Source organism: Alosa pseudoharengus, unplaced genomic scaffold (assembly GCF_046254945.1).
Source record: "Alosa pseudoharengus isolate Yale_2024_CS ecotype anadromous, Long Island Sound unplaced genomic scaffold, YU_APseudo_1.1 YU_APseudo_1.1_scf_2, whole genome shotgun sequence".
Taxonomy (NCBI): domain Eukaryota; kingdom Metazoa; phylum Chordata; class Actinopteri; order Clupeiformes; family Clupeidae; genus Alosa; species Alosa pseudoharengus.
Window position 1 is genome coordinate 10,249,762 of NW_027468663.1, and position 14,833 is coordinate 10,264,594.

Below are 14,833 nucleotides of genomic sequence, written 5' to 3' on the forward strand. Positions count from 1 at the left end.
CCGGAAGATGGGAAGGGTCGAAGAAAAGTACTTCACCGAAACTTGCTTTTGCCGTGTGACTCGCTCCCCCTTGAAAGAGCGGAAGTAGGAGAAAGAAGGCAGCCTCGATACAGAAAAAGATTGAGAAAAAAAGAGACAACAGCTGTGAGTGAGTCAGAGGAGGTAGAGGGAGACATCGAAGTAACCTATCGATTCAGGCCTCATGAGCAAGAGTGGCCACTAACACATGAAGAGACTACTGCAGAGCTTCTAGACCCAGCGCCAGTAGAGGATGAAATGGCAAAAGGCCAGAACAATGAATCAACAAATGATGTAGTGACTGATGATGCATTGTCCACTGAAAGAGAATGTGAGAGTCTGGAGGACACCACAGGATCAGACCAGAGTATGGACGAGCAAGAGGAGCATGAGACTGGGAGGCCACGCAGAGAAAGGAGACCAACTAGAAGGTTTACATATGAGCGTCCCGGAGAGCCTTCACTAGTCAGCATCAATCAGGTGATGTTGGAAGGAGAGTGGGGAATGAGGTGGCTCTGTAGGCCTTTGGAGATCGGGCCCATAGTAACAACAGTTCTCAACCCGGAACTGTCCGCCAGAGACTGTTTGCTACTGGAAGCCGGGGTTCCTGGACAGCCAATGACCACATGGACTGTGGGGCAGCCATGGTCTGAGAGACCATGTGAGGCTGCTGTGCAGTCGTGGCCCGCAGAACCACTATGGACAGTTACGCAGCAGTCATGGTCCCAGGGACCATTTACAGCTGCTGAGCAGGCATTGCCTGAAAGACTAATATGGACTGTTGAGCAGCCATGGCTACAAGGACCATATTGGTCTGTTTACCAGTCATGAACTTACATGACTGTAATGGACTGTTGACCATGGACTACAGAACTGCATAACTGACTAGTTGAATATGCTATCTACGGACAGCCAATGCCCTCAAGGACTGTTTATCTGCCATGGTCCCAGGGACCATGTTTGGCTGTTGGGCAGCTGCAGCCCAAAGGACAATGCTGGACTGTTAAGCAGCCCCAGTCCTAGAGACTTTAAAAAAAAAAAAAAAAATGTCTGGGCAGTGAAAGCTCAAAGGACTACGATAGACGGTTTTGGGCCATGGTCCTGACTTGGGACTATGACTGCTTGGGGCCTAAGTGGTTCCTGAGTTTCTGTGCCAGCAGCAGGAAATAGACATTGTAACAAGTTTGTATGCACATTGTCACAATTGTAAATGTCGAGGGCGCCATTTCTTTTAGTGGGGGCGAGTGTAGCAACCGCAAATATTGTTTTTGTTAAAAATATTGATTGTTTGTTCATGACAGTAGAAAGGGTAAAATTACAAATAGTAGAATGGATTAGGAAAAGAAAGATTACTAACCTGTAATAGAACAAGGGGAAAATATTTATTTTTGAAAAGTACTTTCTGACCTATGACCTCTGTGGGAACGTCAACTGTGCTTCACTCCTGCGCTATTCAGATGCATAGCTGATGGAGATTGGAGTGAGCACGATTTATTCACCTGTTGCCATTTTCATATATGTTCACAGGTAAGGGGCTTGAAACCATGTTAGAAGTCAATAGTAAGTAGATAACTAGATGAGATACAGATAAATACTCATGGTTGTTTTGGTTGTTGCTATATTTTGAGTTTAATGCGGGTGGGAAATGCACTGTGTTGACATGATTAAGTGAGATTAGACGGTAAGGAATATGTTGTTACCAGCGTGTCCGCTAGCATGTAATATCTTCTAGAAGCAGGTATATGTACTACTATTGTGAGGTTTCACTCTTTCTCTTATGTTATTACCGTTTCTGTTACAATTTGTATAAAGGATTAATGAGTGTCCTGTATAGAAAATGTGAATAAGCTCACGTGAGTTCGCTACTAAGCATGCTATTCCAGTAGCCCACTATTAACGTTACTTGAAGCTACAACGGTAGCAACGTGGTGTGTGCTATAAGTGCCATGTAGCTTACACTCGCACTACACGTGCAGGCCCACGCACACACAGACACGGTACACAATAATGTTATGATGTTTGACTGTTTTCTTTATGTCTTGGATATGGGCATTAATAACTAGGCTACTGTAAGATGTTAGTGTAAATGATACAATGCATAGCGTTACGATGCAAGGGGATGATTTGGATGACTGTACTGAACTTATCAGCTCTAGTACCTTTGTTCTACACACACACGCAGGCACCCTTGTGCACTCATACATGTGCACGTGTGCACATATACACACGCACGCGCACACACACACACACACACACACACACCCACACTCACACCCACACTCACACCCACACAGTTTAATGACAGATATGCAGTTTAGTTTTGTGTTTGTAGGATTGCATATGTTATGATTCAGATGCATAGCTGATGGAGATTGGAGTGAGCACGATTTATTCACCTGTTGCCATTTTCATATATGTTCACAGAATAAAAGAAGTAAATGTGTTGCCGCCTCCTGTGAGTCATCCTTGGGGTAAAAGTGTAACATGTGCGTCCCTGCAGCAAGTGCAACTGGAGGTAACGTGGGCTAGAAGCAACAATAGTTTAAACAACAACGTGGCTTCCTGTCTATCAATGGAAAACCAAAGAAACTGCTAATCATAATCTTTAAATTGACATTAATTCAACTGGCTATATGCAACACAATGTATTTATATTCCCTTTGCATAATGGGTGGACTTCAAACGTTTTTGAATTTGAGCTTACAATTCTGTCACTATTCTGTGTCCTTTACATTTATTTAATAGGTATTAGTGATACCTCGAAATTAGGCTGTTATCTGTGAGGCAATTTATTGTAGCCTGCTAACCCACATGCACAAAACATAATTTCTGAAATGATTTCTTGATTTATAACATGAGATATGTTTCCATGTAGGGTAGTGTCAAATAGTGAAGTGATAGCAGGTAGATCGATCATGTAGGCCTACATGTCACATGAGCCACACATAGGCACTGCTTCTTCTGTCCCTCCCAAACTGCATTAAAGGAGAATTCCGGTGTGATATTGACCTAAAGTGTATTGAAACATGATACCGAGTGTGAACGTATGTCTCATAGCCCATCTCGGCCTGTCCCCTGCACTCCAAAATCTGGCGCTAGTTAGCCGATGCTACCAACAGCTTTTTCAATTGTGGTGCTTCGGCATCGGGCTAGCCATGCAAATAAATCACTGTTTTACACCATTTACGAGGCTCAATGTATCTCCACACTTCATTGGTAGACTTCCGAGGGCCCTGACATTTAAAACGAGACATTGAGAACTTTGAAAAAGCACTGGTAGTTTACTTACGAGACGATTTATACAGACAGTATCTTCACGAAGTTTAGCGTTTGCAGACATCTTGAATTTAGTCACGATAAGTCGAGCGACGAGTAAGAATGAACAGGTATGATAAGGGATCAGATTCCAAAAATAATTCAGTGGAAATGCATGGATTCCAGTTGCTGCTACTGGAAGAACTGGAAGTTGCTGCTACTGGAAGAAACTGGAATCCATCACACCGGAATTCTCCTTTAAAATGGTGTGTTTAGCAATCAGAATCTCACATTTTTTTCGAGGGAGATACTCCCGGACACCAATATAGTCTGCACCCCTCTCAGAAAATACTTACAACGTCCCTGTAGGGAGTTATTTATAATTTGTCCAGATTGTTTCATTTTCCTATCCCACAACCCCCACACTTTTAAAAAGCTTGATACGCCTCTGATTTTGGTAGTACAGTTTTGAGATTGGCGTGATTGAAATCTCCAGCGATGATTGTGAAGGCATCCGGGTGTTCACTTTGTTGTTCACTGACGACCCGATACAGCTCATTCAGTGCCATGCTCCTGTAACTGTTTTTGTTGCTGGGGGGGATGTACACCACGACCAGCAGAATCGCGGTGAATTCCCTGGGGAGGTAGAAGGGTCGGCACTTAATGATCATAACACGTATGTGTAGACACAAACATATAGGTTTGTTAATCTCAGATGTTTGTTTGCCTATTCTTTGTTTTCTGCATTTAAACATTGTGTTTAATTGTGTTTCCCTTACAATTAAACAAAAAAGATAATGGCAATAAAGTTCACTTAAATTTAATTGAACTGAGAGAATATGTGAATAAAAGAGAGAGAGAGAGAGAGAGAGAGAGAGAGAAAGGGAGAGGGAGAGAGATGAAGATCTAGCTGGAGGATGGAAGGGCTGTCTTAGGCTACGTTTATACGGTGACGTTGAAAAGAGAAGACGCAGAAGTGGCGTCTCGTCTTGATTTTTTTATTTGCGTTTAGACGAGCATTCTCAGGGGGAAATCTTTGTTTATATGAAGACGCAAGAGTATGTGATATTCTATTGGATATGCATTCCAGACCGCTGGGTGGTGGTGTGATAGAACCCCGGTACGTCACGCGTAGACATTCTAATAGGCCTTTATCACGGCAGCTGAAGCAGGGCTGTTCACTTTCCTGTTAGCAGGCAAAACACAGGTGTTCCTAAAAACATTAACGAGGCCTCTGGTTGAAGTAACTGTGGCTGAATCTGACACTTAATTAGAAACACCTGTGCTCACACAGGAGCAGGGCTGTTCACTTCCTACTTCGGCTGCCGTGATAAAGGCCTATTTGACAGTTTAGCCAGAGAGGTAATCAAGGATCTTTGGTTTAGCCGTTTAGACGGAGACGCAACCCGGGTCGTCTTCAAAACTCTACATTCTGGAAGGAGTCTTCATATTTTTGCGTCTTCAAGCCCCGATGGCGGGGTCGCCGTGTAAACGAAAGGCACTTATGATAAAATATTTTGTTGTCTTCCTTCGCAATCGTTCTCGTATAAACGGCCCCTTACATCCAGCTGAGGCGCAGCAGCATGCCAGAAGCCTCCCACATCTACGGCCAGCAATCCACACTCCACACAGTATCCTCCTGCCGGGGGAGGTGGTGGGGTGGGCAGGGGTAGGGTGGTGGCAGCAGCGGTGGAGGAGGCACTAAATGGCAATCCAATAAGATGGGAGGGAGGGGGGTCCAGGGCAGAGGGATGCCTGGCGCCTAATTGCCAGGATCACGTCCCACGTGCCTCGGCCTCGCTCTGCATGATTAAGCCAGGGCACAGAGCGAGAGGCCTCAGCACAGCTTTAAATAACCCAGCTGCCTTGACTTGCTTACGAGAGGAAAGTACAGAGATAAGTGTGTGTGTGTGTGTGTGTGTGCACAATACTGAACTGCCTTTAGTCTTAAAGTCACATGCTAATCCATCAATCAATGAACGGCCCTCTGCACTGGTGTGAGCTATACTCACAACATCAGGCAAACAATAACACAGGTTCCTCAGGGTAAATACCTGGCTGTCAGGCACATGGCCTCAATCACAAACTCAAAGGACACACATGAATAAAGAAGAGATACAGATACAAACAAGCTTTTCAGAGTCTATCCTCTTGGGTTCACAAGTTTAATTGTATTATCTGCTAAAGGAGCACAGTCACGCGATCACAGTTTTGTGTTCGGGTCTCCCTTCACTCTATAACCATGTAGTAAAATGATCAAAGGGGACCATTATTAAAACTCCTCGGTTGGTCTTGTGACTTGGCGCTTAATGGTACAATTGTTCACCTTTGTGCTGATCTTATCAACTTCAAATTGTCATCCCCGGTGATTCTATAGTTCAAAATATGTAGTTTCCACATAGAAACACTCTTTTATAAGCTGAATATTTCTCATCATACTGAATTTGAGTATTGCTTTTGGACATCTAAGCAATACCATAATACTGTATGTATGTATGTATGTATGTATGTATGTATGTATGCATGCATACCTTATAACCATTAAAATCCTTTTCCTAATCCAAACTGTGTTGCAGTCCTATGAACAATTCTGTGGTGATGTCTACAAAAAGCCTCCAGATCTGATGAGATGGGTTTGTACTCCAAGTTAAAGGACCCAGTGTGGTGCCAGTACCTTACTTTGCATGTAGTTGATGGTAGTGTATGGCAGTATCCGCTTTGATGCGCCATGTTCTCCAACAAAGAGATCTAGCACAGGCAAAAAAATGGGTGACAATATAGAGCCATTGTGTTCAGAATAGAATTGTCATATCCCAGGAGAACTGTGGATTTACTGAAGCACAAGCATTCATCCAGCCCCACCATTGTTACAGATGGCACTGGCAGTGATTACTGCACGCTACAAAAAAGATGAATATGTTGTATATTGTAATGTAATAGAACTATACTGAAAGAGCCTTGTTACTCCATCGGAGGCTCATTGTGACTTTTTCCTGTGTTCCACACTGATAATTAATCTCACAGCCAGCTCTCTTCCCTACTTTCCCACTCATTTCCAGGTCACCTACTCCCAGACTGGCTGCTGGCCTGACCCCCTTTATCCTCTCAATTGAAGCACTCAGGAAGGAAGCCAAGGCAGAGCTTTTCAGTCAGGGCTTCAACTTTGACTGTTGTCAGAGACAATAATCCCCAGAACAATAATATTGAAATGATTAATTAATTAATATATGAAAACCATAACAAGGAATGTGATCCCTCTGCCATCCTCTGCGTTCCTAGGCCCAGTGAGACTGGTTCTCATCCCCAGAGAGGAACCTGATAATAACCAGTAATTAGGTCAGGACTCCCATGTCTCCCAAAAGGGCTGCCATATAGTCGGATATCTATCTTACTGCAAAGAAAAAATAACACACACACACACACACACAAAGATTAAGAGAGAGATTAACATTCTGTACTACTTCTACGCTATGTTGAAGCCATGCCATGGTGTCAAAATACCTCTCTACATTAAAAATAATGCACAACTAATAATGCAGCAGCCTATACAGTAATATTTCAACAGTGGCCTTTAATATTTCAGATTTGTCACCATCTTTAAAAAGGGCATCTAACATGTGCCATGTCTGCCCACATTTTGACAAACACGCCAATTAGGTGCCACATTTCCGACGGCCTCAAATGAAGTCGTGCATGTAGATTGGCGGTTGGACAGTAGGGCTCAGGTTGGTGGCCTAGCCACGTTTGTGTTTGAGGGTCACTGAGTATGTTTTTGGTTGAATTAGCTATGTGGGTGGAAGTAAGCACTTGAGGGACACCATTTTAAAGATGGTGGCTGCTAACTAGCTGAAGCTAACCCTCAGAATCCTGACCCCCTGGTTGGGTAGTACACAACATTTCTTTAGGCATCAGGGGATGAGGCTTAACCATTGCACAGATCTGGACCCACTGGCCTATGCTACATAAACAAACTCTAGACAGAATAAGGCCGTGGTGTGAATGGAAACGAGCAACAAATGCTTAAAGCACTGATGTGAGAAACATAGAATACTTTAACCATGCCTCCAGAGATAGGACACTACCAAGTCCTTAGATCATCCAAAGTACTTCATCATTACCCTTTGATTTCTTGAACTTTGAATGCTAAAAATTTCCACAACATAAATTTTCTTTCAGTGACAGAACATTTCCCCTAATGCTGCCATACTGTTACCCAGCACTAGCATCAGTGCGAGACTAGAGAAGAGGTACTGCTCTTACTTACACTAGGGGTCTCAGAATTCCTGCTGCTCCTCATCTCATCGTAAAATTAGGGAGAGGGCCGCCTAAGACAGATTTAGATCAAACATTTATCAAGCCACTCTCTCTCCCACCAAGCGTGTGTGTGTGTGTGTGTGGAGCATGTGGCTGATGAGAATGTGTGTGAACATATTCTGACAGCATTCACACGGTGCTCTGGGAACGTGCCAGGGGCAGGCCTGGAGTTCCTCAACAAGCTCAGTCAGGCCTACGTAAGCACTTATCAATCTCAAGAGGCATCACGCAAGGCAAAGCTCATTCCCATTCTCACTGGCCACTTCAGTTCTCCAGTATTTAACACCACACCTCCAGCTGTAATGAGGAGTGCAAACATGGAGGAGCTGAAATGGTTTGTGTTGAGTCTGTATTTTACACGTCACCTTTACCTCACAGACTGATGTCTGCATCAGGTTCCATGTGTAGAGTTCCTGTGTCCACACCCATACACTTAATGCGTGACAGACAAGAAACAGCAACCCTAGTATGTAGCTTACAGTAAGTTCATTTGGGTCTCTAAAGCAGCGCACATAGTTACCACATAGTTGACCACACACTGTTTGTTTATTCAAAGGATGATGTCTACAGCTTTAACCTGCACAGTCAAATTTGTTGAGCTTTACACTTGAGCCACACATGAGCTGTGGTATTTGAAGGATATTTGCTGGTATTTACTGTGTCATGCCCTCTCTCTGAGTGTCATTAATTCCCAGCGAGCCACTGAGCAGACAGCAAAATGTTTGTTTATTGGCACATACCCCAGCAATGCCAGGAAGCTCTCTCTTTCCCTCTCTCTTCCCCAACCCTCTCACTTGCTTACCATTCCTACGCCCCCCTCCTCTCTCTCTCTCTCTCTCTCTCTCTCTCCTGCAGTGAACAAACAGGCAGCATCACTCAGCAGCCTCCCAATAACCATCCATCCCCTGAGTGTGGCCTGTGTCAGCCAAGGCAATTAAAACCATCCATTCTCTCCCCCTCCCCTGCTGCTGCTACACACGCACACGTGCGCGCGCACACACACACACACACACACACACACACACACACACACACTCACACACACACACACACATAAATACACACGTACAGACACACACACACACTGTAAATACACACATACATACAGACACACACACACCCAGCCGCCTGCACTCGCTGCACACTGGGCCTCTCAGTCCTGTGACCTGTCTGTGGCCTTTAAGCAGTGTCGAAACCTCCACTGAATGCTCAGTTTCAGATGTCAACACAGGGAGGAGAGAACGAGGCGGAGGTAGAGAGAGAGAGACAGAGCATGCATGAGAGAGAGAGAGGATCTGAAGAGGTAAGGAGTGCAATAATTCATGAAACAGAAAAGGAGTGCTTCTCCTCTCTCAGGCCTGGTGTTAAGGCCTGGGGGTTGATAGTACAGATACAGATGGCACCTGGTTCTTCATTATGAAAAGAAGGAACACAGCCTTTCATGCTAAGTGGTGTTATTTTTAAAGGATTATATCAGTTTGGAGAGCAGGAGAGATGACTGCAGAGTAATGACTGCTTTGGCAATACAAACTCTCTTTTGTCATGCCAATAAAGCACTTGAAAACACAAGAGAGAGAGAGGAGGGGAGATACAAAATAAAGGAAATATAATGTTTGTCTTTTTAAAGTCTGTAGTAGGGAGGAAATGGCCCTGAGACCAGGTTTTTCACTGCAGTTGCTAAGAGCAGTTGCTTCCTTTTGTTCAGTGCCTACCAGCACAAAAGCTAAGGGATGGATGGGCTCCATTTGGCCCTCATCAAAGCAACAGACAGAAGAGCAACGAAAGGCATTCGCTCCCTTGAGCCGCCCTGTGTGCAGACGTGTGCAAAAGACTAAGAGCTGTTGATTACAGGGCACCATCCCTGTTGAAAGATGCTTTGACTTCAGAGCGGCTGCCTGCCACCATCCACCGGCCTGCCACCATCCACCGGCATTCAGCTGAAGGGATGCGCTCATTTTCAGAAAGGCCAAGGATATACCTGCTTGTAACAACGAGTACACACATACAGTACGCATCAAGGCTGCAACATGTATCCCGCCTCCATTGTGCACGTCCTCAAAAAAACATGACCTGTTCCGCTAAACTGGTAGTATAGGCACATGAGCAGCCAAGACTGGCTTTATTTACTTTATTTATTATTGACTCTGGGTCAGAATACTATTGTCTGCCCTCTAGCAGAGTTCTCCAGTAACTTGCGTAGTGCTCTCACTGCTCCCCGAGCGCCGCTGTTGTTGCAGGCAGCTCACTGCGCCGGGATTAGTGTGTGCTTCACCTCACTGTGTGTTCACTGTGTGCTGTGTGTTTCACTAATTCACGGATTGGGATAAATGCAGAGACCAAATTTCCCTCACGGGATCAAAAGAGTATATATACTTATACTTAGTGCAAGGTTTCATTCACAACACATATAGATGTGTGCGTAAATGTATGCGAATGTTAAAGGAAAAAGCAAGCATATCCTTTAGTAGGATGCTGGGGGTCTGCAGGCTGAAGCTGCACTGAAGTGAGCTGGTTTCACCTCCCATAGCCTTACAAGGCCCCTCCCATTCCATAAAATATGCATAACATCTACAGTATCTGACCAAGATGTGCCAAGGCCATGTTATTCAATAATTAACTGACTTCACCTCTCATTTATTTTTGCCCAGCTGTGTTTTTTTTTCGATTACCTTTGTGGGCAGATGAGTCAATCTTGTGAAACAAGTGGAGTCTCGCAACAAGACATACCAGCCCTAGTGCCAAGCAGACACGGTGCGATTTTGGCCTGTTTTTATCACCGAATCAGTCGAACCTGATAAAGTTTTGAATCAGGCAGAATTCCTGTCCAATTTGTGTTGTAGTTTGAGTAGGCTCACAATGCCTGTTTAGAAGGCAAAAAATCATTCCTGCTCTGGTTTGATTAGACTGGATTTCTGCCATGTCAGACATTTTTGTCGGCTGCGAGAAGTTCAAACATAAGAGTGTGAGCACAGCAATCTTGTCGGATTGAAATGTAGTGTGAGTTACCATGTCATGTAACAGAAAAAAGTACAGTGTCTGCCTGGTTTAAGGGCTAAAACTGGGCTTAAACTATTCTTATCAGATGCCATTCTACCAAGCAGCACAACAGGAAAGGAAAAGAGGAAAAAAGACACATAGTGTATGCAGCTAACTATTGTGTCTTGGACATTACGTAACATGATATAATGTCATAGTTGGTCATGTAAATGGCCACCATCATCCATCTTCAGTGTGCAGATGATGCCACCACAGCCCATTCAACACTTTTCATGTTCTGGTTCAAAAAGTTTTGCATGTGTGAGTCTCAAGCAATAAACTAATATCTAAATGTTTTGTTTTTTTTCAACAGAGAACCAGTATAATGCTATTTGACCCAAGGCTGTAGCCATGGAGTCAACATTGGGGACGACCAAATATGCATGGCGGGTGAAATCAGTTCCTGCCATTTTATGTAAAAATTCATGAACACATGATATGTTCACTTCTATTTTATTTTTATGAATAATGTCTAACAGTACTATTTTATACTGTTTTTGTGTCATTCTATCTGATGCTATTGAGGGTTGAATAAATTACAACCATAACTATAATCATATGAACATAAATGTGTGCATTGGTAAGGAAAATACACAGATATTATGACCAAAGTTTAGCAAATATTCAAAAACTTGGGTGTGCAACATTTGTATGTCTGGTCTGCTTTCTGAGTATGCCTTTGTGTGACTATACCATAGCTCCATGTGAACAATTTCCTCACCCAATGTCCAGTACAGTACCATCATAGTTTGCAAAAGTGCCTTTGTTCCCTCCGGGTGGATCACATCACACTTTGCATGATTTTTCACTGTAAGTTTCCTAAACTGTCTGATAATACAAGTGTCTTTCCAACCCCGGGGGGGTGGGGTTGGATTGACCACAGGGAGGTGTGTAAATAGATAGATAGAACTATCAGATTACACAGCTAAAAGGCCTTCAGACATCATTTGGCTAGTAGTACAAGGCCGATTCTCAGTAGACATATTCATAACAATGGTTTTTATGTAGATGCAGTATGCTGCATTATTGCATACTGTATGTGGTCATTTGGTCAGTTTTCTGAAATATTATGTATACTGAGCCATTATCTAATGAAATATGCAATAATTTGCTTAGATTTCAGAAATTCTAACACTAAATAAAGTCAGGTTCAAAATTCTTCTTTTTGTTTTTCATTTTGGCAACATATTTGAGTGTGGACCAAAGAATCCAATCCAATCTAACACCAATCCAATAATCTGGTATGGTGATAAATTCTAGTGAGTGAAAGAGATACAGTAAAAAAAACACATTTGGAAATGATGAAAAACACTACAGGATATAATAATTCCATATTGAATTGCATTACATGATTATGTATTTTGACTGTCTTGGTTACATACCATACAAAAAAGGACTTTCATTTTGGTGTGACTGACTATTCATTTAAATAATTATTCACTAAAACATACACTAAGCATTTTTGGGGAGGGGGGGTTATGGGTTAAGGTAATCCATATGATGGTGCTGGGCATATGAATTGTTTAGAGAAATGCACTCACTATCTTAAAAATGTTAAGGATGATTTGAGAAATGATAACTGAGAAAAACATCAACAAACACTGTAAAGTATACAGATGAATACACAGGGAAACGTTATGAGAGAATATTTTTTCCTAATACAATATGTACAAGTACGCCCCCACCTCTCGATCTATAATCATAGAGCTTGCTGATAGGCTTTTCATACATTTTTAATGGCATACTATGATTTTCGGTCAGGGTAAAGCTGTCTAATTACTAGGTTCAAGGAAAGCTGAATCATAAGCAGATAGTGGGAGACGGTAACAGATAAGTCCCTTCAGGGCGGAACAAGACCCCTCTGATGCGCGTCGGGGTCCGGTTCGCCCTGTCGGGACTTATTTTCCCAATAATGACCGGCGTTCTATACATTATCCCTTACGTGTCCATGTGTTCTCAACAAAAAATCAGATGGGGACTGAAAGTTGGCTAACATCTTTACATCTTTACAGTATGTTAAGCTTGAAAGTGTTTCCAAAAAGTATATCATAAACATCAACTTATTGCTAAGTCACAGAACACCAAAAGAAATGGGTGCATGTATAGGCAGAATAACCCTATTCAAAATTGTTTTGTCACAGACTGCCTTATGCCAAACACATATCCAATATCTAATCAGACGGCACAAAACAAACTCCATCTGATTGTCATGGAGGATGTCGAAGGGTTAAAGCTTGGGACAAATGATCAGGTTCCCAACCATTCTGCACAAATTGCCAGGGTAGCTGAAGCCCCAAGAGTAATATGGACCAGTATGACATAATGTTGGCATGGCATAGCTTAAAGGCCATTCGTGCTGAGTCCGATCTGAGAATGTTGAGATCCTGCAGCAAACTAGTGTAACCTGTGTTGTGTGGATTACGCGCCTCCACCCTGCACTCGCCCAGACTCAAACCCACAAACAGCAGCACATTGGAAATCGAGCATGCTAGCAATCGAGCTAAAAGCCCAAGCTGTTAGCTCTCTCACTGGCACGACTCTTATGGCATCGGGAGGGAGGTTTACCAACGTACATACTGCACAGCTACGGACCAGCTGGCTACCGTTACACTACCACAAGAGCCAAAGGTGCACAATGACCAGTTCTCCTTACCAGAAGGAGCAGCACCTCTCCTCTCCGACCCTCACCGAGACACGCAATACGAAGTACACCACAGGTCCTGGAACTAAATCTGTAGGATGTTATTGAGCTTAAACGATCATGTCATTTTGTCAATTTAAACAGCATCTACAACATTACACAGTGGCCTCCTTCACTACCTCTTTCACTCAGCTGATACTGCTGCATCCCAGTGAGCATTTCCATCCAAGGCGAGCCAAAGCTCAGAGACGGTACACAGGAGGGATTTTATCAGTAGGTTTCCTCCATACACAGGCACTGACCCCGTGACCTTGACATTACCTGACCTCAGAGAAACTAGGGGAGCCTTTCTGCCTCTATCTCCACAGCAGGGGTCCACAGCTGCTATATCTGGAACAGCAAGAGCTGGCTGCCTCTATCTCGTATCCTCAGACTCTCTCTCACACACCGTGCTCCTTTTTGAAACACACACACACACATACACACACACTCATGCACAAACACACAAAAAAATTGTGCGTGTGCACACACACACACACATTATTTGGAATCTTAATCAGAGTATGTCCCTAGTAAACATGCTTCACTTCTTCACCATCACCATCATCAAATCTTCTATTTGGTGCACATATTTGGGGTGTGTGCTTTCCTTTAGCCTTTAGAGAGTACTTTAGAGAGTTTCTCACAGAAGTAAATTGTGGTGATACTTGGACTGTACTTGATGGTCTTTTCACCTCAGAGGTGATGTCAACCTAAATGTATGCAACCTACATTAGACAAAGGTTTACCAAGTTACCACTAACTTGTTACTAATTAAACAATGTCAATGTTTTATACTGCATATTCGCATACTATTGAAATCCTTGGTTACCTTTTTAGGTATTACTGAAGCAACTCATACTTTGTGTGTGTGGCAGTAAATAAAGGTCATATCTGTTATCTATCCTATTTTAGTGTTGTAACTGTTTGTACCTTGCTAAAACCAGCACTGATTTTGATGCACAATTACTAGTAACAAAGTTTGAGAGTGACATGACACTGTCATGAACGTGTCATACACATTATAAACAAGTCATTAACGTTTATGTATATGTTTATGTATTCTGTCAAAGTGTCATTTGGTTTTTGTCATAGCAAGTTAGGGTTAGGGTTAGAGTTAGGGTTATGACAGTGTCATGTCATTCTTATGTAGATACCTTCAAGTAAACTGTAGCCAAACTTTGTTACTAATAATTGTTACCCAAAGGTTAGTAAGTATAATATTGAGTGCAAAAGAACATACTTGGAATTACAGCTCCAAAAATATTTCACTAGAGAAAGCACATATCAAATACCATAAACACTTAGTAAATAGTAACTTTTAAAATGCTGCCATTAATAAATAAGTTGTATGTGTGAATAAGACTCAACAAAATGTTTATCAGTGTTTTCTTTTCACTCTTTTGTGATCAGACATATTTTTATCTCAGTAACACTGGAGGTCCCAAAAAATTACAATAGCGTTGAAACAAGCTATACATTCCAGCAATGCATGTGGGGGTACCCACATTACAAACACCTTTGTAAGGA

General features: G+C 42.8%; 1 protein-coding gene across 1 annotated transcript in view; it reads right to left on the reverse strand.

Moving 5' to 3' along the window:
• Nucleotides 1-14,678: 14,678 nt before the first annotated feature.
• chst2a (carbohydrate (N-acetylglucosamine-6-O) sulfotransferase 2a) overlaps nt 14,679-14,833 on the reverse strand; it is a 2,131-nt gene continuing 1,976 nt past the window's right edge. Inside the window, exon 1 of the mRNA XM_076293638.1 lies at nt 14,679-14,833. This exon is cut by the window's right edge and continues 1,976 nt beyond it. The gene's annotated coding sequence lies outside the window, so the exon portion shown is untranslated.